At 42.7% G+C, this 21,594-nt stretch overlaps 1 protein-coding gene across 2 annotated transcripts in view; it reads left to right on the top strand.

Moving 5' to 3' along the window:
* The window catches only part of LOC147106202 (potassium voltage-gated channel subfamily KQT member 1-like), a 289,282-nt gene that overhangs the window by 45,630 nt on the left and 222,058 nt on the right, over positions 1–21,594 (top strand). The window lies entirely within an intron of this gene.

Genomic DNA, 21,594 nt, shown 5'->3' with positions numbered 1-21,594 from the left:
CCTGTAAGGACTCTATTCCATTCTCCCAGTTTCTCCGTCTCCGCTGCATCTGTTCTGACGATGCCACCTTCCATACCAGTGCTTCCGACATGTCTTCCTTTTCCCTCAACTGAGGATTTCCCTCTACTATGGTTGACACGGCCCTTGACTCTGTCTGTTCCATGTCCTGCACTTCTGCTCTCGCCCCTTCCCCTCCCTCCCAGAACCACGATCGGGTTCCCCTTGTCCTCACCTTTCACCCCACCAGCCTCCACATTCAACGTATCATCCTCCGCCATTTCTGCCACCTCCAGCGTGATCCTACCACCAAACGCATCTTCCCCTCACCTCCCCTTTCAGCATTCCGAAGGGACCGCTCCCTTCGCGACACCCTGGTCCACTCTTCAATCACCCCTAACAGCCCTTCTCCTTCGCCTGGCACCTTCCCATGCAAGTGCAGGAGATGCAACACATGCCCTTTTACCTCCCCCCCCCCCCCCCCCCCCCCTTCCCACTGTCCAGGGCCCCAAACACCCCTTCCAGGTGAAACAGCGATTTACTTGTACTTCTTGCAATTTAATATACTGTATTCGCTGCTCACGATGCGGTCCCCTCTTCATTGGGGAGACCAAATGCAGATTGGGTGACAGCTTTGCGGAACACCTCCGTTCAGTCTGTAAGGGTGACCCTGAGCTTCCGGTCGCCTGTCACTTTAATTCTCCGCTTCACTCCCACTCTGATCTCTCTGTCCTCGGCCAATTACATTGTTCCAATGAAGCTCAATGTAAGCTCGAGGAACAGCACCCCATCTCGATTAGGCACTTTACAGTCTGCCGGACTCAACATCGAGTTCAACAATTTCAGATAATAATCCCTGCCCTCATTTTTCATGCTGTATGATTTTGCCATTCCCATTTGCAACATTTTATCTTTCCTGCCTCTTACATAAGCACAGTATGTTCTTTCAATTCCTTCCTCTCCTCCTAACCCCCCGCCCACCCCCCCCCCCCCAATCTCTGCACCTGCTTAATATCTGTTACATCTCCAGCTTTTTCCAGTTCTGATGAAGGGTCCCAGACCTGAAACGTTAACTCTGTTTCTCTCTCCACGGATGCTGCCTGGCCTGCTGAGTATTTCCAACATTTTCTGTTGTTATTTCAGATGTCCAGCATCCGCATTATTTTGCTCTTGACCTCCGTTTCAGATTGGACTACATCACTCTCAAACTTAATATAAAATTCAGTCATATTATGGTCACTTGTCCCTAAAGGCCTCTATATCCTTTACATAATATGGTGATCAGAATTGTACGCAGTTCTCAAGTTTGGTCTGACCAACTTTCGATACGATTTTATAACTTAACTTCTTTTCAATTCTATCCCTCTAGAAATAAACCCTAGTGCTTGGTTTGCTTTTTTATGACCCTGTTAACCTGTGTCACTACTTTTAGTGATTTGTGTATTTGTATTCAGAGATCTCTTTGCTCCTCTACCCCGCCCAGATGCGCACCCTCCAAGTAATAAATTACCTCCCTATTCTTCCTACCTAAATGTAATATCTCACATTTATTTGTGTTGAATTTCATTTGCCAATTATATGCCCATTCTGCAAGTTTATTCATGTCTTCCTGTAATTTGTTGCAGTCCTACTCAGTATTAACTATCCCCCCCCCCCCCGCCCCAATTTGGTGTCATTTGCAAATTTAGAAAATGTTTTTGATTCCAAAGTCTAAATCATTAATATAAATTGTGAACAACAGTGGTTCCAGCACTGATCCTTGTGGAACACCACTACCCACCTTCTGCCACTGTGAATAGCTACCCTTTACCCCTACTTTCTGCTTTCTGTCCTGAAGCCAGCTAGCTATCGATTCTGCTACTTGTTCCTTGACTCCACATTCTCTGACCTTATTCATTAGTTTATTATATGGTACCTTATCGAAGGCCTTTTGAAAATCTAGATAAATTACATCTACTACATTACCCTTGTCTATTCTTTCTGTTACCTCTTCAAAAAATTTAATGAGGTTGGTCAAGCAAGACTTTCCCTTATGAAATCCATGCTGACTATTCATTATTATATTTTTGGCTTCTAGATGTTCTTCTATTTTCTCCTTTTAGTGGGGATTCCATTAATTTTCCTACCAACAATGTTAAGCTGACTGGTCTATAGTTCCCTGGACATGTTCTATCTCCCTTCTTAAATATAGGTATTATTATATTAGCTATCCACCAGTCCTCTGGCACTACAGCTTGTTGACACAGCAGATTGCAGTAGGAATTCCCCATTATATTGCACTGAAATCATTTGGTCATCAACAAAGGCAAACTTCTCGCCTGCAAGATCTTTGTAGGAAGTTTTCTTTGGGGCCAACGGCAAATGTCTTTGCTTTGCCGCTGATCACAAATTCCAGGTTCTATTGTCAACATTGAGCACACACACATTGGGCACACCTGTTCAGGCTTCAAGTGGGAAAAAATCAACAGCAACAGCTACTACCCTGTATGCTCAGTTGATGGGCAACGTCTGTCCTCTCGCTATAGATTGAGGATGGTTTTATCCACTGGGTCTTCTTGAAACCATGAGGTTGGTGTTCTGGAAGTGCTAATTAGGGGCAATTAGTGACCAATTGATATTCATGACTAAACAATTATATGGTCCAAAATATTAGATGCTGACAAAGATAAGCACGAATACCACCAACAATAATAGTTCTACCTGCCATCTCTAGTGAAGTGAGCTTATAGGTCCTGTTTTTGATTGGATTGTAGTAGAGTGTCTTAACCCATTTTTATGAAATCTTCCACAAACCAGCAGTGTGTAATACAAAAGCCTATTTAATCATCTTGGCCCGTATTTTCCGATCGCAGGCCTCCCGTGGGCGGAGGCCTGCGATCTGGAAAAATCTACAACCTTACTTGAGGGCTCCCGGGACGCACACGCTTCCACTCCTGGGTCTCTCCAAACTTGGTGTGCAGGGCCCATGTATCCCAGAGGCGCATGTAGTTTGCAGCGACCCTGGGATTGCGTGGGCCATGGGGAGCCAATCATGGAAGGGAATCTCCCTTCATACATTTGACAGGAAGACCTGTCAAATATATGAAGGGAGATCACCCCAAAAACATAGTAAACCTTTAAATAATTTTTTTTTTTTTAAATCACATTTTTAAAATGACATACTTAATTTATTGGCCCAGAAATTAGGTTCGGGGGCTTGCCGCACGTGCAAGCCCCTGATGTGCACTTACCCGGCACGCTGACATTTCAATCCTGGCCCGCATTGCATTTCCTGTCGCTGGCCCGCTTCAGGTCCTGCCGCGCTCTGCGTGCGTGACCCACCGGCGTACTTAGTGCGATGAGCCGGCTGGGATCACGTGAGCACTGGGCAACCAATGGGAGGTTGCAAAAGTTCATTCATGAGTTTGATAGTAAGAACTGTCAAACTCATGAAAACTCCTGGCCCCAAAACACTACTTAAACTTGAAAGAAAATTTAAAAAAACATCGCACTACTTAAATAAACGATAAATAACTAAAAAAAACTATTTTAAACAATAATTTTAAATTTTGAAAAAAATTATTATATAAAAAACCGGGGCTAAAAATACACTTACCTCACTGCAAAGTCTTCAAAAATAATGAACCTGTGGAAAAATTTTCTAATTTTACTTAATAGACCACTTACCTGTTAAAAGTAAGTACTTACGGCTGCTTTTTTTCACGCGTTAAAAACCGGAGTCTTTTCCCCAAGGGCAACTCTTCCAAAAAAAAAAGGGAAGTTCAGCGCGCACGCGCTGCCTGAAACCTCGCACGCGTTCCGCCTCTTAACCCCTTGGGTCAGAGGAGAGGAAATGCTGGTTTTCCCCGCATGCGCTGTGCATGCTGAAAACCGGCAATTCCTCCGGGCCCACGCGTGAGTACCCCCGTCCGTACTCACGCGTTGGGACAGGAATTACTGGCCCAATGTAATTTTTTTAAACAAAAATTAAATTTTTTAAAGTTTTTTTAAGGGGCTAAAAATAAACTTACCTTTTTTAAAGTATTTTTAAATGATAAAACAGTGAGAATTTTTTTACTTTTTTCAACTCTTATCCTGGTAAAAGCAGGCCCTATGCCTGCTTTTACCAGGCGTAAGAATTGTAAGGGTATTCTGCGGGTGGAGGGTCACCAAAAAGCGGAACTATCCGCCCACAGAGGCCCTTCTCTAGGGCAGTCATCCGATCTGTCAAGACCATTCTTGACAGATTGGAAATGCCGGTTTTCAGCGCATGCCCTGTGCATGCCTGAAACCGGCATTTCCAATGTCCCTACGGGTGGGTACACAGCGCGTACTTACCCGTAGGGATCGGAATATCTGGGCCAATGAGTTTGTTTTGTCATCTAAGAATACAGCTCTATTTATGGTAAGACTTTCGTAGCATTACAAAATCTGCAAAGTCTAGGGCATGTTATGTTAAAATACTATTTAATGATTTTTATTTGATTAACTCCTAGGACTGTTGGGAAGTCACTATTGAGATGGATATCTGCAGTATTCTGATGAGTACTCCTGATCAAAACTACTCATTTATAGATCTGGATGTGTTCGGGTTTAATATATGTGAGATCAGGAATCGTTGAAATTTTGCCATAATGAAGACCTCAGGAATCATAGAATGATACAGCACAGAAGAAAGCCATTCAGCCCATCGTGCTTGTGCTGGCTCTTTTAAAAGAGCTATCCAATCAGTCTCACTACCCTGCTCTTTCCCCATAGCCCTGCAATTTTTTCCGTTTCAAGTATTTATCCAATACCCTTTTGAAAGTTTTATTATTGAGTCTGCTTCCACCACCCTTTCAGGCAGTGCATTCCAGATCATAACAACTCTCTGCGTAAATGTGTTTTGCCGCATGTTATCTCTGGTTCTTTTGCCAATTACCTTAAATCAATATAAGTTTTGCATCAAGTGCGTATCCTTCATGGTGTGGCGGAGCCACCAAAGGACTCAGATCGTTTGTATATAATTCCTTTAACAACATGTTAGCTACAGCCTGAGTCTGTATCTTTAATTATGCTGTTTAACTGTACAGAGCATGGTTACTTTAACAGCGCAGCTAAAATGTGATGATGTCACGCTGTTCATCATGTGATTCCCCACTGGCGGGAAAACGTGATGATGTCAGCCACAGGACTGCAGGGGCAGTCCTTGTGGAGCCTCCAGAGAGAGCAGACCTACATTCGATGTTATCCTGCAGTTTCTTGTTAAAGCCTGTTTGTTCCATTAAAGTTCGTTTTTGTTGGATCGCCTGAGTAGAACTCAGTCTTTTAGTTAGGAACCCACGTTCCTACATTGGTGACCCCGACTTTCGTGAACGGTTTTCGCGGAAGCTCTTCAGCATGGACACGAACGCCGTGACTCTGAAACTGCCACAGTCCTGGGAGCAACAACCAGCCGCATGGTTTATCCAGGCTGAAGCCCAGTTCGCCATCAGGAACATCGTCGCGGATCAGACCCGTTATTACTACGTGGTCTCCGCCCTCGATAGTGCCACTGCCTCGCGGACTGTCAGCCTACTTGGTAGTCCACCCACTGACCGCAAGTATGATACGTTAAAGGCGTGGCTGCTACAAGTTTTCGGGCTCTCGAAGTCAGAACGCGCTCGCCGGCTCCTCGCTATGCCCGGCCTGGGGGACTCCAAACCGTCCGAGCTCATGAGCCAAATGCTCACACTCTTAGGTGCCAAACCGGAATGCTTCCTCTTCCGGGAGCTATTCCTCTGCCAACTGCCGGAGCAGGTGCAGGCTGCCCTAGCCAGGTCCGAGATCACAGACTGCGCCGAGCTTGCTGCCGAGGCAGATAAGATTTTCACAGTAACCCAGCAGTGCTGCGCGGCCACGAGGTGCCCAACCCCCACAGACGTGGCTCCAGCTCCTCTTGCAGCGGGCTGGTGCTTCTACCACGCCCGTTTTGGCACGAAAGCACGACGCTGCCGCTCTCCCTGCAGCTTTTCGCCCCAAAAAAACAAAGCTCCTGCAGCGTTCCTGGCGAAGGAGGACCGGGTCTAACGGGCGCTCCGCAGCTGCGATGACCATCGGATCTACGGGGAAACTTCTTTACATCACCGATTCCCTATCGGGTCAACGCTTCCTTTGTGACACCGGGGCGCAGTGTAGCATCCTACCTGCGTCGAATCTCGATATGCAAGCTGGGAACCACGGTTTTTCCCTTGTGGCGGCTAATGGCGCAGCCATTCGAACTTTCCGAAAGCGGCAGGTCCAAGTCTGTTTCGGCGGTCAGCGCTTCCATTGGGAATCCGTCACGGCCGCAGTCTCGCAAGCCATCCTAGGGGCAGATTTTCTGTGTGCCAACTGCCTCCTCGTTGATGTCCGGCACCGCCGGTTGATCAACGCGGCCACCTTCCACTCGATTCTGTGCCACCACGGTACCACCGTGGCGCACTCTATCGCCTGCGCGTTCCCTTCTCCGGATGACTTCACTCGGCTCCTCGGAGAGTTCCCGGAGCTGACAAGGCCCACTTTCTCCTCCGCGTCCACGAAGCATGGTGTTGAACATCATAGCACCACTACTGGCTCCCCGGTTTATGCACGGGCTGGAAGGCTTGAACCCGGCAAGCTCGCGGCTGCGAAAGCGGAGTTCGACATGATAGAGTTCCAAAACTGGGCGGTGGCTGGCGGCCATGTGGTGACTAGCGACGCCTGAACGACGCCACTACTCCTGATCGGTACCCAATCCCGCATATTCAGGATTTCTCGGCCCATTTGGCGGGAATTTCTATCTTTTCTAAAGTCGACCTCGGCCGGGGGTATCAAATCATGGCCTACAGAGCTCCCATGTGCCAGCGGAGCTGAAGAACGGCGAGTACGTATTTATCCGCCATGACGCTCACTGGGATCCGCTCAAGCCCCCTTACACTGGTCCTTTCTGCGTCATCGAATCAGGAGACAAATCCTTTTCGGTCGACGTCGGAGGAAAGCCGGATCACATTTCAGTGGACCGGTTGAAGCCGGCCCACCTGGACCTGGACCGCCCAGTCGTCGTCGCTCAAGCACCGAAACGTGGCCGACCGCCCGCAGCTGCCGTGCCAGATCAACCACAGCCGCCCGCCAGCTCGACCACACTCACCGCGCCAGCTCAATCACAACCGCCCGCCAGCTCGACCACCGTCCATCAGCTTCCTCTGCAGGTTTACCGAAGTCGCTCGAACAGACTTGTCGGGCCTCCTCGACGTCTCACTTTTGCTGTTAGACAATTCTGGGGGGGCGCATGTGGCGGAGCTACCGAAGGACTCAGATCGTTTGTATATAATTCCTTTAACAACATGTTAGCTACAGCCTGAGTCTGTATCTTTATTTATGCTGTTTAACTGTACAGAGTGTGGTTACTTTAACATCGCGGCTAAAACGTGATGATGTCACGCCATTCATCACGTGATTCCCCACTGGTGGGAAAACGTGATGACGTCATGACGTCTGCCATGGGACTGCAGGGGCAGCCCTCGTGGAGCCTCCAGAGAGCAGACCTACATTCGATATTATCCTGCAGTTCATTTTGTTTGATCGCTTGAGTAGAACTCAGTCTTTCAGTTAGGAATCCACGTTCCTACAATGACATGTTTTCCAAAAATGTCACACTTGAAAGTGTTACACTTCAGGTGTCACATGTCTGTAGGGCATAAAATCAAATGATTGGCCAAAATTAGATTAACTGCTAAATCACCAATCAAAAGCAACTGATTCAGTTGATAAGTATCAATAAGAATGAGTGCAACAGACTGAGTAATCAAGTTGCTGTAATAATCCCCAACTGGCAAGTAGCAGGAAGCAACCAATCAAATCATTCCAAAAAAAATGTGAAATTGGTTCAGCTGCCAGTTTGAATCTTCTTCCAGCTGATAATTTACTGATAAAATAGCATTTATAACACAAAAAAATAACAAATTAAACAATTCTGAATAAAATGTTTATTCTTACTGAGTTCTCTGTATGGTGTTGTAAATGCCTCAAACACTTTCTCTGAGAAGGCTACAGGTGTCAAAAGCCTATGTTCAATTTGGAGTTACTGGTTGGTGTTTGGCTTTGACTGTTTTGCTGCTATTTGTTCTGTTTAGCTGCAGTCCAGTTCTGTTTTGATCTAATGTACCCCACACACAGATTTTCCAGAAGAGGTCACTGAATAATGATCAGGAACAGAGACTCTGATTTTTCTCCAAGTCCAGTGACATTTTGGTGTCCTAGTGAAATCCACACACATTGGTACTTCACCAGCCTGAGGCATGGAAGGAGCTCAATATAGCTTTTTCAAACAACTTGAAGTTTTCAAAATTGAGCTCTGTTGCAGTGTTGTCTAAGTGGCACAGAGATCATCCCTGTATTATAGCTGGAGGTAAAATGTGTAATTTTGATGCTGAATTATAGAGAAGAGGGGAATGTGAAATTTTAACAGTAGTGGACAATGGAACATTATGTACAAATCAAATAAAATTGAATCAAATGAAGGAAATCTACCAACAAAACATAAATGGCACCCTCAGCCAATTTCCCAGTCTGTTGGGTCTGCCCTAGTCGCATGCCAGTTTTCTGCATTTATATACTGTATTTGACTAGTCTATAACTACAGTCTTCAAATACAGTACAAACACACACCACACAAAAAACTAGCTCCAAGGTAAGGATGAGCAGATTGGCTGCCATTAGTCACAATGGCAGCTTTGGTTTGTCACCTGGGCCTCAGTAAAGGGTGAGCTGGTCTGAACTACAAGGAATTTAAGAGCAGTACAAGTGTACCAATGCAGGGCTTCAGCCTGGGACAGACTTTTAATTAAAAAAAAATCTGACCTCCATGTGTTGCTGATTTAGACTGTGGCCTTGGAGACAAACATAAACCCCAGGCTCCTGATAACTTTTGCCCCAGAGGCTTAACATTTAATACACACAGAAAAACAGAATATTTTTTAAATGGTGAGAAACTTTCAAATGTTGGTGTTCAGAGAGATTTGGGTGTCCTTGTGCAACAAATGCAGAAAGCTAGCATGCAGGTACAGCAAGCAATAAGGAAGGCAAATGGCATGTTGGCCTTTTATTGCAAGGGGGTTGGAGTATAAGAGTAAGGAAGTCTTGCTACAATTGTACAGAGTCTTGGTGAGACCACACCTGGAGTACTGTGCACAGTTTTGGTCTCCTTATCTAAGGAAGGATATACTTGCCTTGGAGGCGGTGCAATGAAGGTTCACTAGATTGATTCCTGGGATGAGGGCTGTTCTATGATGAGAGATTGTGTAGATTGTGGCCTATATTCTCTGGAGTTTAGAAGAATGAGAGGTGATTTCATTGAAACATACGAGATTCTGAAGGGGATTGATAGGGTAGATGCTGAGAGGCTGTTTCCCCTGGCTGGAGTGCCTAGAACAAGGGGGCATAGTCCCAGGATAAGGGGTTGGCCATTAAAGACTGCGATGAGGAGGAATTTCTTCACTCAGGGTTGTGAATCTTTTGTAATTCTCTGCCCCAGAGAGCTATGAATGCTGAGTCTTTGAGTATATTCAAGGTTGGACACCATTGATGCTCACGGCGATCACATTTGCAGTAAGTGTTGGTTGCTCAAGGAATTCCGGCTCCGTGTTGAAGAGCTGGAGTCCGAGCTTCAAACACTGAGACACATCAGGGAGGGGGAAGAGTTACCTGGACTCTGTGTATCACGAGGTATTCACACCAATTAGATTAATTAATTCAGATGTAGTCCATGGCCAGGGTCAGGATGGTGTGACTAAAAGTGAGGCAGGTACGGGGATCCAGGGGGTAGTGTTGGAGGAGCCGCAGCCCTTGCACCTGTCCAACAGGTTCGACAGGCTCTTACTCCCTGTGAGGATGGGAACAGGCACTGCGGGGAGGATGAGCAACCTGGCCACAGCACCGTGGAGCAGGGGGCCATTCAAGTGGGGGGAGTTAAAAGAAATGTTGTAGTGGTAGGGGATAGTATCGTTAGGGGGATAGATAGAGTTCTTTGCAGCCGAGAGCGAGAGTCCCGAAGGCTGTGTTGCCTGCCCGGTGCCAGGGTTAAGGACATCTCCTCTGGACTGGAGAGAAACTTGGGAGTGGGAGGGGGAGGATCCAGTTGTCGTGGTCCATGTTGGTACCAACGACATAGATAGGACAAGGAAGGAGGTTCTGCTGAGGGAGTTTGAGCAGCTAGGGGCCAAATTAAAAAGCAGAACCACAAGGGTAATAATCTCTGGATTATTACCTGAGCCACGAGCGAATTTGGCTAGGCCAAATAAAATTTAGAGAGTTAAATGCGTGGCTCAAAGACTGGTGTGGGAGAAATGGGTTTTGCTTCCTGGGACACTGGCACCAGTACTGGGGCAGGAGGGAGCTGTTCCATTGGGACGGGCTTCACTTGGCCAGTGCTGGGACTAGAGTCCTGGCGGATCATATAACTAGGGCTGTAGAGAGGGCTTTAAACTAACTAGTGGGGGGGGAGGTTCCTAGAGAGCAAATAATAAAAATGACAACAGAGAAGGTCATAGACTTAGGTAGCAGTGGGGAAATTAAAAACCAGAGCATGTCAGGAAGGGGCAGAAGGTATGGAGTAAAAGGTAAAGTAATAAAAAGGGCAAAAGCAGGAACTAAGTGTCACAAAATATATTTGAAAGTTCTCTATCTGAATGCACGTAGCATTCGTAACAAAATAGACGAGTTAATGGCACAAATAACTACATATGGGTATGATCTTGTGGCCATTACAGAAACATGGCTGCAGGGTGACAATGCCTGGGAATTAAACATACCAGGTTATTTAACGATCAAGAAGGACAGACAGGAAGGAAGGGGAGGTGGGGTGGCTATGTTAATAAAGGAAGGAATCACTGTAATACAGAGAAATGATATTGGGTCAAAAGATCAGGATAATGAAACAGTTTGGGTGGAGGTAAGGAATAATAAGGGGAAAAAAACACTAGTGGGCGTAGTCTATAGGCCTCCGAACAGTGGCAACTCTGTTGGACGGAGTATCAATCAGGAAATAGCTGAGGCTTGTAATAAGGGAACATCTATAATTATGGGGGATTTTAACTACCATATTAATTGGACAAATCAAATTGGGCAGGGCTGCCTTGAGGATAAGTTCATTGAATGTATTAGGGATGGGTTTCTTGAGCAGTATGTAACTGAACCGACCAGGGGGCAAGCAACCTTAGATCTGGTCCTGTGTAACGAGACAGGATTAATTAAAAATGTCCTAGTAAAGGATCCCCTTGGAATGAGTGACCATAACATGGTTGAATTCCATATTCAATTAGAGGGTGAGAAGGTTGGATCTCAAACAAGCGTGCTAAGCTTGAATAAAGGAGACTATGAAGGTATGAGAGCGGAATTGAGTAGAGTGGATTGGGAAAATAGATTAAAGGGTAAGACGATACATGATCAGTGGTGTACATTTAAGGAGTTATTTTACAACTTCCAAAAGAAATATATTCCACTGAGAAGAAAGGGGTGTAAAAGAAAAGACAGCCATCCGTGGCTAAGTAAAGAAATTAAGGATAGTATTCGACTAAAAACAAGGGCATATAAGGTAGCCAAATCTAGTGGGAGGATAAAGGATTGGGAAAACTTTAAAAGACAGCAAAAAATAACAAAAAGATTGATTTAAGAAAGGGAAGATAGATTATGAAAGTAAATTATCAAAAAATATAAAAACCAATAGTAAGAGTTTTTATAGTTATATAAAAAGAAAAAGGGTGGCTAAAGTATATGTTGGTCCCTTAGAGGATGAGACCGGGAAATTAATGGTGGGAAAAATGGAGATGGCAAAAACACAATGAATATTTTATATCAGTCTTTACAGTCGAAGACACTAAGAATATCCCAACACTGGACAAACAGGGGGCTAAAGGGGGGGGGAGGAGCTAAACACGATCAAAATCACTAAGGAAGTCGTACTCGGTAAAATAATGGGACTCAAGGCGGATAAATCACCTGGACCTGATGGCTTACATCCTAGGGTCTTGAGGGAAGTGACGGTAGGGATTGTGGATGCATTGGTAATAATTTTCCAAAACTCCCTGGACTCGGCAAAGGTCCCGGCAGACTGGAAAACTGCTAATGTAGCACCCTTATTTAAAAAGGGCAGTAGACAGAAGGCTGGAAACTATAGACCGGTTAGCCTAACATCTGTGGTAGGTAAAGTTTTGGAGTCCATTATTAAGGGGACAGTAACAGGACATTTGGATAATCATAATTTAATAGCGCAAAGTCAGCATGGTTTTATGAAGGGGAAGTCATGTTTGACAAATTTGCTGGAGTTCTTTGAGGAAGTAACATATAGGGTGGATAAAGGGGAACCAGTGGACGTAGTGTATTTAGACTTCCAAAAGGCATTTGACAAGGTGCCACACAAGATTATTGCTTAAGATAAAAAATCACAGGATTGGGGGTAATATTCTGGCATGGATAGAGGATTGGCTATCTAACAGGGCAGAGAGTTGGGATAAATGGTTCATTCTCAGACTGGCAATCAGTAACTAGTGGTGTTCCGCAGGGGTCAGTGCTGGGTCCCCAACTCTTTACAATCTATATTAACGATTTGGAGGAGGGGACCGAGTGTAACATATCAAAGTTTGCAGATGATACTAAGATGGGAGGGAAAGTAGTGAGTGAGGAGGACATAAAAAACCTGCAAGGGGACATAGACAGGCTAAGTAAGTGGGCAGAGATTTGGCAGATGGAATACAATACTAGAAAGTGTGAGGTTATGCACTTTGGCAGGAAAAAATCATAGAGCAAGTTATTATCTTAATGGCAAGAAATTGGAAAGTACTGAAGTACAAAGGGATTTGGGGGTCCTGGTGCACGAAACTCAAAAGGTTAGTATGCAGGTGCAGCAAGTGATTAAGAAGGCCAATGGAATGTTGGCTTTCCTTGCTAGGGGGATAGAATATAAAAATAGGGAGGTATTGCTTCAGTTGTACAAGGTATTGGTGAGACCGCACCTGGAATACTGCGTACAGTTTTGGTGTCCATACTTAAGAAAGGACATACTTGCTCTCGAGCCAGTGCAAAGAAGGTTCACTCGGTTAATCCCGGGGATGAGGGCTGGACATATGGGGAGAGGTTGAGTAGACTGGGACTCTACTCATTGGAGTTCAGAAGAATGCGAGGCGATCTTATTGAAACATATAAGATTGTGAAGGGGTTGGATCGGGTGGATGCGGGGAGGATGTTCCCGATGATGGGTGAAACTAGAACTAGGGGGCATAGTCTTAGAATAAGGGGCTGCTCTTTCAAAACTGAGATGAGGAGGAACTACTTCACTCAGAGGGTGGTAGGTCCATGGAATATGCTGCCCCAAAAAGCTGTAGAAGCTACATCATTACATAAATTTAAAACAGAAATAGACAGTTTCCTAGAAGTAAAGGGGGTTATGGGGAGCGGGCAGGAATTTGGACATGAGTCTAGGTTCGGATCGGTCATGGCCCTGTGGGTAGTGGAGGGGGCCCAGGGGCCGTGTAGCCTGATCCTGCTCCTATTTCGTGTGTCTAATTCTGTTAGATTCAGGAGATGGTTCTGGATAGTGGATTGGCGGTTAGGATCAGATCAGCCATGATCTTATTGAATGGCGGAGCAGGCTCGAGGGGCCGATTGGCCTACTCCTGCTCCTATTTCTTATGTTCTTATGTTGTTATATAGATTTTTGGACTCTAGGGGAATCAAAGGATATGAAAATCGGGCAGGAAAGTGGAGTTGAGGTCAATGATCAGCCATGATATTGAATGGCAGCGCAGGCTCGAGGGGCCATATGTTCTTATGTTAAGGAAATATTTCAATTTACACACAATATTGCCTAAGTGTTGTTTACATTTTTACATATTTTTCTTCCCGTGTAGTCACCTGGCTGAAGAAATAAGATGGTGACTGGAAAAAATATTAAAAAAATAGTTTGAAAAATATTTGGAGTGATTTAAGATTGGTTAACCTTTCCTTTCTCTTATTGGTAACTGCTGCTGACTAGCCATTTTTGATGGGTACTTTGCGGAGAAGAGTCACAAGGCTGATTCATAGAGTCATGGTCTGAGTTATGAGGAAAGACTGGCGAAACTTGGTTTTCAGCCGCAATAGGCAGATTTATAAGGTAGTTAAGGGAATTGGAAAACCTGGAATATTACTGTGTTACATTGCGAGAGTAGCACAAGAGATCATAGATTCAAACTAGTAAAAGATAAATTCCGGTCTATGATGCAATTGGATACTGAAATAGGTTGGACTTTAGAAAGAAAGACTTGCATTTATATAGCGCCTTTCAGGACATCCCAAAGTGCTTTACAGCCAATGAAGTACTTTTGAAGTGTCGTCACTGTTGTAATGTAGGAAACACAACAGCCAATCTGCGCACAGCAAGCTCCCACAAACAGCAATGCGATGATGACCAGATAATCTGCTTTTAGTGATGGGTCTTTCTGGGTAAATGAACTAAGGTGGACCAAATTTGTTTTCCTAATCTGTAATGATCTTGTGAACTGTACACACTTGGAATACACAGAATGTGTGCTGACATTCTGCAAGCTGCACCTGCTCAGAATGCATAGATGGTCCAGTAATGCAACCACTTCACTAATGCACCTAGTAGCTAAATATTAAATAGTATTTTTGTGGCAATGACACACTTTTTTGATTCATTAGGCATGTACATTGCTCAATATAGTACTCACTGTACAATGTGTAGATTTGAGTCCATAACAGAAGTTCTGGTACAGCATGGTATGAGAGATGGTGATGGGAATGTAAAGTGATAAAATTACTATAAATACTGGCAGTGGCATCTGGTTCGACATGCATTTGATCAGAAAGGATAATCCTGCCACGGTAGAATTAACCAACTGGTCCTTATTTTAAAGCTGCACTTCTTTCAGGAAATCATTTTTATACATATATAAATTCAACAAAACATAAGTTAATGCTTTTATTTAAATTAATTGCAGAAGTAGTAATATCTGAAGTACTACTCTGTTACAGGAGGTGAGGGGGAGTTGAGAAACTATAGCTTTGTATAAATTTGGTCTTTTTGACGTTAATCTTTTTAGAATTTTGAAATTTGCAAGGAAATCCTCATAATTGCTATGATATAAGCATAAAATCCCAGTGTATGCAAAAAATAATAGCCTGAACATAATTACACGTTCAATAGAATTATCGTTTCATGTGTTAACCCTTTAGGGAGATTTCATTGTTAGATGCAAAAAATGTCATTGATCTAATATAGGAAAAAAAATAATTGCTTAACATTCTATTTTCCACATCAAAATAGTTCAGTTAATTATATATTTGTGTAAAATTGAATATTCAGTTATAATTAAAAACTTGTAGTTATGTTTTTTAGGCAATGAGTTCTTATGATGTGATTATTTAAAACCATATTAAAACATGTTCCTGCATGTGCCTTCAGTAAGAATGGCAGCAAAGAAAACAAATCGCACCTTGCCTTGAGCAGGATGATACTTATGGTATTCAATGGGAGAATGAGTTATTGGTGGAAACTCTCCCTTCTATTGCTTCACCTTGCAAAGTACTTTTTGGGTGAAGTATGTTAATTTTATACAAAATAAAGGTGTGTTCAAGACATTGCAGTGTTGTACAGAATAGGGTTGCATTTACATTGCAACTTTAGCATTAATGTAAAGTGGTTTTGCCTTTGTACTAACATTAAATTTGTGTAGTATAAATCTAGTGTTGAGATCTGATCTGTTTTTGGATTCATCGTGCATTTCACTTCAGCATCAATGCAAAGCAAACAGTTTTACACCAATGCCACACTTTTAGTGTAAATGCACTCTTATTATGGGTATGGTGCTTGGACTAGACTGAGGCTGGGAGAATGTCATGGGCACACATTTGACCTTCACATCCTTCGGTAAATTTGATGAAGAGTCCTGCTTCTGTTTTCTATCCAGCAATCTCTGTGTGTGGATGAGTAAGAACCATATCAAATTCAATGTACAGGAAACTCTCGTTTAAATGGCACCTAAATCCGGAATTCTCTATTAACCGGCAAAATTCATACTCCGAAAGCAACACCTCAATAACCGGAAATGTTGCTGAGTCCGAGTCTCCTGTGGTGGCTGAGTTGATCAGTGGGGGTAGTTCTCCAAACTGCCACTACTCGGCTTCTTGGCGCTGTCTGAAGTCCGAACACCTCAATAACAGGTGTCTGACTCTCCCGTGCTGCCGGTAGTCTCTTCCGATCCGCCATTTTTCTGTGTGTCTCCCGCACTGCCGGTAGTCTCTTCCGATTCGCCATTTTTCTGTGTGTCTCTCCATCTTTATCGTGAATTATCTCCCCCATCTTGCATTATGGAATCCCCAAAAGTTGGTCCAAGCAAAAGAAAGAGAGTGGTGTTAACTTTAAAACTGAAAATTGAGATATGCCAACGACTAGAAAGGGGAGAGAAGCGTATCAACATTATGAATGAATTCAAAATCGGTTCATCAACAATCTACGACATCAAATCGCAGAAGGATAAGCTGCTCAAGTTTTATTCAAGCTCGGAGACATCTAAGAGTGTAGAGAAACGGCGTACGCTTCGTAAACCTAAGCTTGAAGAGCTGGATACTGTGCTTTGAGTGGTTTTCTCTTAAGCGTTCAGAGGGTGTTCCACTTTCTGGACCCATGCTAATCGAGAAAGCGAAGGGTTTCTATGTAAAGATGGAGCTCACTGACAAGTGTGCTTTCTCCGAGGGATGGCTAACGTGCTTCAAGTTACGGCACGGGATACGACGACTCGATATTTCCGGGGAGAAGAAATCAGCTGATCACGATGCCGCAGAAGAATACTGTGATTTATTTCAATCGGATTGTGCAGCAACATGATTTGTCGCCAGCACAGATATACAATGCCGATGAAACTGGCTTATTTTGGAGGTTTTTGCCAGAATCAATGCTTGCTGGGGCTAGTGAAGCTAATGCTTCAGGTTACAAGAAAAATAAAGATTGATTGTGTAACCGTGCTAACATGTGCGAACGCTGCTGGATCACATTGGGTTAAACTTCTTGTTATTGGGAAGTATAAAAATCCCCGTGCATTTAAAAATGTGAGGCACTTACTGTTGAGTACAAAGCTCAAAGAAATGCTTGGCTGGATAAGGAAATCTTTTCGTATTGGTTCCATCTGAGGGAACATTTCCGTAAAATAGGGAAATCTGAAGATAGCAAATGCATTTTATTGCTTGATAATTGTAGAGCCCATCCGCATGAATCCGAGTTGGTTTCGGGAAATATTTTCACCATTTATTTGCCACCAAATGTGCCACCAAATGTAACTTCTCTCATACAACCCACGGACCAGGGCGTTATCCAAAATCTCAAGTGTCATTACAAGAAAGACTTCCTACGTAAACTGATAAACCAAGATGACAATATTCATGCATTTCAGAAGGGATCCAATCTTAGAGATGCCATCTTTAATGTTGCATGTTCCTGGAACTTGGTGAAAGGTCACACTTTGAGGCAAGCCTGGTGCAAATTGTGGCCTTCTGTAATGTTTGCTGAAGGTAGTTCTTCAGAGGAGGAATTTCATGGGTTCAATGTTCGTCCCAAGAGGAGTACAATAATGGAACTGGCTGGCATGGTGAAAAATTATAGGCCCAGCAAACCTTCTACATAACCTCAGTGAAGTGATATTGAGCAGTGGGTTGATGCAGATAGAGAAGTTGCTGTTGTGCATATGCTAAGTGACGATGAAATAATTGAGACTGTTTTGAATCCAAAGAAAGAAAAGGAAAGTGAGGTGGAAAGTGAAGAGGATGAGATTTCTGAAGAGAAAAAGATTTCTTGGGCTAAAGCTGCAGAAGGATTTGCTTTAATCCTCCAATTTGCTGAAAGGCAGCCTTGCTACTCTGCCCAAGAAGTTATGCACCTCCATATTCTGCATTCCACCTTCCTACAAAAAAGGCAAGAGTCCACTAAGCAAGCAGACATCCGGGGCATGTTTAAGAAAGCTTCCAAAAGAGTTGAAGCAGTGGAAGTGTCTAAAAAATCTGTTGAAGCGCATGATCCTGATGAACCAGCTGACTTGGAATAAGTGTACAGTCAACTACAAACTGTATACAGTCGTTTACTGTAAGTTTTGTTTTACTGTTAAGTAATTGAAGAGTTATGGATTACCCTCAACTGGCAGTACTGTACTTAATCAAGCATCTTCCACCATCCATTTAACACAATATTCTGTAGGTGAGTACCCAATTACTGTATACTGCACATTTCTTGATTTTAAAAAAAAAAAAAAAAAAAAAAAAAAAAAAAAATTTGTTAAAAATAGCCTCGGTAGATAACCCTCTCCGTCATCCGGAATTTTTAATCAACCGGCACCATCCCGGTCCCGTCAGTGCCGGATACCAAAGAGTTTCCTCTTTAGCTTTATGATTACATAGTCCTTTGACACTCACTCACTCATTCATTCATTGGCTCATGAATAATGACCGTTTCAATGAAACACGAGTGAGTGATTATCATAATCAAGTAACCGTCTTTACCTTCACAAGAGGGAGAAAGATGTGCACTTAAAATTTGTAAAATTGTAGTTTAAAACATCTTATTAGCCCACAAAAAGAATTTGAATTATGTATTGTTTGCAAACAGTGGAGCAACATGCCTCAGAAACCAGGTTAGAAATTGCTCTGAGTAACAATAAGTGTTTTACCAGGTTCTTGATCACATCTGAGATGAGAAAAGGGAGGTTAAATAATGCCATCATCACAGTACTTTGATCAACAATTTACTCTGAAGAAACATGACACAAGGCCCAGATTTGTTGCTTGACTGAATTGGATAAATCATCTTGTTATAATTATCCTTAAACTTTGCTTTTTCATTGTGAAGTAACAAGATTTCAGATCCAGTTACATGTCCTGTGCTTCTGTGTTGTATTTTGATTCATAGCTGAGGGCTTAATCCATTGCATTTTCCTCATCAGGCACAGCAGCATAATCATGTGCTTTGTTGATGTCTTGTGATGTCTACTGTGAAACTTGCTTCTGCACCATATAATTGAAATTTACCAGTCTGGAAATACTTGTGTAGAAATGTAGAAGCGTACTGTAACGGAGTTCAATGCAGCTGAATACATTTTCTGAATCTTGCTCCAAAAATTGATGAAATGTATAAGATGTAGTGTGAGCGATGACACTTTAATATTAAGTTTTTCTAATCTACATTAATGTATTCAAAATTTGGAATTGCCTTTTTTTTACTTAAATCTAATAAAATCTTCAAAGGACCAAATCAGTCCATCAAGAGGTTCTACCAAATACTGTATGTGGGGGGAATCCTACATGTAAATCTGTTTCAAATATGGAACAATACATTTAAAAGGAACACTTAAATTTATGAATCATAATTCTGTTGAATGTTTTTAGAACTGTACATAAATCCCATAATACCCAAAACACACTACAGGAAGGGGAAGGAATGTTTTCTAGGTGATCGAACAAAAACAATGGAACACAATCTCCTCCAAGTCACACACCATCCTGACTTGGACATATATTGCCATTCCTGCACCGTCACTGGGTCAAAATCCTGGAACTCCCCACTTAACAGAATTGTGGGAGTTCCTTCACCACGTGGACGGCAGCAGTTCAGGAAGGCGGCTCACCACCACCTCCTCGAGAGCAACTAGGAATGGGCAATATATGCTGGCCTTGCTAGTGATGCCCACAAACCCGAGAATGAATTTTTAAAAATGGATTTCTCCATAACAGTAACTCAAACAATGTTTGAGTATTTGGTCATGCACACTATACTTATGGATAAATGATATCATTTTATAAAGTTACTTGAGTTACTTGAAAATTCACTGATATTTCAGATTTTGAAGAATTTGGGATTAAAATACAGAGGTCCAAAGCTGTGACCTGCTTCAATCTTTTAATACTACATTTTGCATCCATGACTGAGTCGGTCTATCTTTTTATTACTGCATGCACTAGTTTATATTTACAGATAATCTAAAGCAATTTTACTACATTAAATATTGCTGAAACATCGATGATGCACAACAGCATGTTTTACTATGATTTATTTTACTTCTCTAGTTTTGGCAGTTTGTTTCCTGGGTTGGAAGAATTTTGTATGGAGACATTTTACATTTGTTAATGGTGTGCAGTACTGACTGAATAGGTGCATAGGGGTATAGACAAACATTGTCTTGGGCCTGCTGAAAACTGCCAAAATGGCTGAAGAAATTAGTGATGAGCAGGAATACTTGGTGTTTCTCTGAGAAACTAGGGAATATTATTTGCGTTATGCGAGATAGGATTTTTAAAAATAAAAAGCAGTATATTCTCTAATTCAGTTAAGATTGGATGAACTGTTCGATAAGAGTTGTTTACTCAGCTACACTAGGTAATCAGTGCAGCCAAGTGACAACATGTACTGGAAGCAATCTCCGCAATAAAGTTAAATGCTTTTAGGCAGATTCCGTTGTGCACAATTGGAATAAGTAACTTTATTAAAATAATTATTTGTTATTGTGTACAAGATCATGTTTAGGGACAGGCAGAAATATTGCTTGTTACAGAAGATTCTTGTCACTGAAGCAGTTATCAATAAATGTGTTTTAGCTGAAATTTTGCCTCTGACCTTTCATTCCAGTTCCCTTATGAAATAATTACATTATAAATGGTGATAGTGGTCATACAAACTTGCTCCTGCTTAACCCCACAATTGCTCACTAGTCATCAAAATGAAAGAAAGACTTGCATTTATGTAGCGCCTTTCATGACCACCAGATGTCCCAAAGTGCTTTACAGCCAATTAAGTACTTTTTGAAGTGTTGTCACTGTTGTAATATAGGAAACGCGGCAGCCAATTTACACACAGCAAGCTCCCACAAACAGCAATGTGATAATGACCAGATAATCTGTTTTTGTTATGTTGATTGAGGGATAGGTAACTCTCCTGGTCTTCTTCAGAGTAGTACCACGGGATCTTTTACGTCCACCTGTGAGATCAGATGGGGCCTCTGTTTAATGTCTCATCCGAAAGACGGCACCTCTGACCGTGCAACACTCCCTCAGCACTGCATTGGTGTGTCAGCCTAGATTTTTGTGCTCCAGTCTCTGGAGTGGAACTTGAACTCTCAACCTTCTGACAAACCCACATCTCATTATTTCATGGTAGTGAAATTTCTGCTACAAATTTTCAAATATTGCTTAATTAGGTGCTTAAAAAGTGAACATGACCTAACAACTGAATTTTTTTTTTGTAAAGCGTATTGGGATTAAATTGGTCTTTCGTGAAAGCAGGAAATGAGCAATAGCAAATCGGCAGCCCATTTTACACTGCACCCATTTTATTTTCAATTGACTGCAATAGAAAAAAATAAAGCAGGCTGTTGATTCGCTATCGCCCATTTCACACTTTCATCAAAGACCAATTTCACCCCCATTATGTCTCCATAACTTTTTTAATATTGAATTTGTGCAGTCTTGAAGAAAATCAAGTATTGAACTGGATTTTTCTTTAAAACAGTAAATGAAACAAAGTAAGAAAGAAATGAGAGACGGACGATGGGTCATAATTAAGCAAACATTTACTTTTACTACTTTTAACATTGGTGATGTCTTGCACTA

The sequence above is a fragment of the Somniosus microcephalus genome, chromosome 16 (assembly GCF_052327205.1).
Source record: "Somniosus microcephalus isolate GS21.2 chromosome 16, FLI_Smic_1.0, whole genome shotgun sequence".
Taxonomy (NCBI): Eukaryota; Metazoa; Chordata; class Chondrichthyes; order Squaliformes; family Somniosidae; genus Somniosus; species Somniosus microcephalus.
The sequence above is the reverse complement of the archived record's forward strand: the minus strand, read 5'-3'. Positions and strand labels throughout refer to the sequence as shown.